Source organism: Alexandromys fortis, unplaced genomic scaffold, assembly GCF_014885135.2.
Source record: "Alexandromys fortis isolate MF-2015 unplaced genomic scaffold, M_Fortis_MF-2015_v1.1 scaffold_57, whole genome shotgun sequence".
Classification (NCBI taxonomy): Eukaryota; Metazoa; Chordata; class Mammalia; order Rodentia; family Cricetidae; genus Alexandromys; species Alexandromys fortis.
In genome coordinates, this window is record NW_026067941.1 from 3,067,955 (window position 1) to 3,070,754 (window position 2,800).

Below are 2,800 nucleotides of genomic sequence, written 5' to 3' on the forward strand. Positions count from 1 at the left end.
GTGTCTCCATGTGTGATTAAGTCTAGGGTGGCCCCGGAGCCTGTCCTTGACGCTGTCTCCCGTAACACTCCAAGGGTCGCACTTACAACACAGGCCACCCCTGAGCGGAAGGCTGGCTTGGGGAAGGAGATTATAGGGCACAAGATTTTAGTCAGCTGATCCGGGGGATGGGCAGATGGGAGCTGCTCAGGTACATTTGCTGCTCCTCAGCTAAGAATGACAGATGATGGTCTGTGTCCTAGTCTAGGTGGGCTGTCAACAGGAGTGATCGCTTGTCGCCCCCAGTGTGCCTCTTGTGCAGTGTGTGTTTGGATGCCATGTGTCGGTCGTAGCTTTTTCAAGCTGTTGCGTCAGTGAATCAAGTCATGGGCGTGTACAGTGATGGTCATGTACAAAGATGCAGTCACAGGAGTTACCCTAGATTTGATCATTTCTGTGGTTTTCCAGGAGTAGATTAGTTCACTTGTATCCATTTTACATTAAAATTGGTCTTTGACAGAAACCAGTCCGAAATCCTTGCTGCTCTTTGTTTTGATTTTGATTCAGTATCTTTAGAGGTTGGCAGAAAAGATGCCTGAATTGATGGCGAGGCATTTGGGATCATAGAGATTTCTATAAGTGACTTTTGCCAATGCTTTCTAATATGTTTGCTTTTGAGAGTTGACTGAAATAATGTGAACAGGAAAGGTATTAGTGGGGGAAATCCTGTACAGTTATCTTTCAGAAGTGCAATGCTTCACCCTCAGGACAAGCTAGTAGGGCTGTTTTCTTTGCTTAGTAGCTTGCACCTGGGATGTCTGGCACGGGCCTAACTGCATCCTAGTCCTGGCCTCTTTCTGAAACCGGGACAAGCGCCAGCAACTTTTCTCTGCTAAGGCAAAGGAGGGCCGCCTTCTGTAAATGTGGTCCCTGGAGTACACCGTTGTGGGTTCCCTGGAGACAAGCTAGACAGGTCTCCTTTGCTGTGCCCAGTTGTAGTAAGGTGAAGCAGGAGCTCCAATGTGCCACATGGGTCACGCAACCCGTGACACTGCAGACGACATTTCAAAGGAGCCCTGTTCTAGACAGTGAAGGGTTTTGCACCATCTAAGAGCGATGTCATCACCGAGATAGCAGCGCACCCTCAGATAGGGTATTTCTGTCGTGTTTTGCGTTGGCAGCAGTGTGCGAGAAAACCAGTGTGATCTGTTTCTGTTGGCTTTTGCCTTCAGTCAACACATTGTTTCTCATCTTCGATTCCTGCCCACTCTTACTGAAATGCAGTATCTTCCTTTTGTTCCCGTTGCTCCTCCCAGGAGAGGCTTCAGATCAAGAATCCACCCTCCCCCTAGACACTTTTTATCCTCCTATTGTATCCCTTTTCTGAATCTGACAAAAGGAACCAGAGGGAAACGGGATTACAAGACAGAAGACTCCTCATCCATAGTGTTGATTTTAGTCATTTTTATTCTATAGCTACATGTAAGAATTTTCACAAAAGTAAGCTCCTCATAGAAAGTCTTTCTCATAGAAGCACCCCGCCATTTTCTAAATAGGCAGATCCTGGTCATCATTTGTGTGATTGGTTTGTTGCAAATTCTGGGCTCACTTGATGCATTTGTTGCATTAAACTGCCTTGCCCCACGGATCTGTGATAGATGTGACAGCTGCCAATTCCAGCCAGGGGTTTCACATTGGACTATGAAGGCATTTTAAACCACTGAAGCCAAATCGGATAAAGAACACCAAAAAATAAGTAAGATGAGTTTATCCACTGTCTATTGGCAGATTATTTGCCAGAATGAAAGGCTGAACTGAAGCGAGCTGATGGTCGTATTTATTCAAGAGTGCTGTGGATGAATGTGTCCCCCCAGAAGGTGCGTTAGAAATGTAGTCCCCGAATTCCTGTGCTGATGGTTTTCGGAGGTGGGACTGTTAGGTAATCAGAATTAAATGAGGTCATGAGAGTGTGACCAGAGGGTGGCTTTAGCGGCTTTATCTCAAGAGAGAGACCTGAACTATGATTCTTGCTCCGGCTTGCCCATGTATATGTAGACCTTCCCCAGATCGCCATGCTTTTGGTCCTTCTAGCCTTCAGACCATGAGCTAATAAATTAACCTTTTTTACAAGTCGTAAACATAGGAGAAGTGAAAACTGGGTGATGTAGCTTTTAGTCTTTGTTGAAACTAAAATATGTTATTTGACGAGTCTGTGTGTGTGTGTGTGTGTGTCTGCCTTCAGACAGAGTCTCTCACAAGTCTGGAGCTCAAGAAGCAGGCTAGGTTGAGTGGCAATTTTCTCATCTCCCCAGAACTGGGATTTCAAATGTGTAACCTCTATGTCTGGCTGTTTTTAAGAACAACAACAAAATGAAGAAATACTGGGTTCATGGCTCAGGCTTACCAATGCTATCTCCCCAGTTTCTATTTTGACAAAGTTTTAAAAGCAGGCCAGAGGGCAACCCCACTTACAGTGTATACATAATCCAACCGTGACTTCATTCCCTCGTATTTGAGTTGGGGCTGACCATTTATTGTAAATTATTGTACGTTGAAAATCTTTTGATAACAAAAATTTTGATATATGCATATAGGTAGAGCATATACAAAACATAAAGAGCACTTGTAGTCACATAACTCTGGTGTCAGCTTATAACCACTACCAAGTTCCTTTTTGTTTCTCTCCTCCATCCCACATCGTCTATGCCGAAACAAAACAAACAGCATAGATAATGTATTTTAAAAAGACAGAGAGCTTAAATAGTCTTCTCAGATAAAGTGAAAGTTGCCTGTGCTTGGGCCATCTTAGTGCTCCATGCCA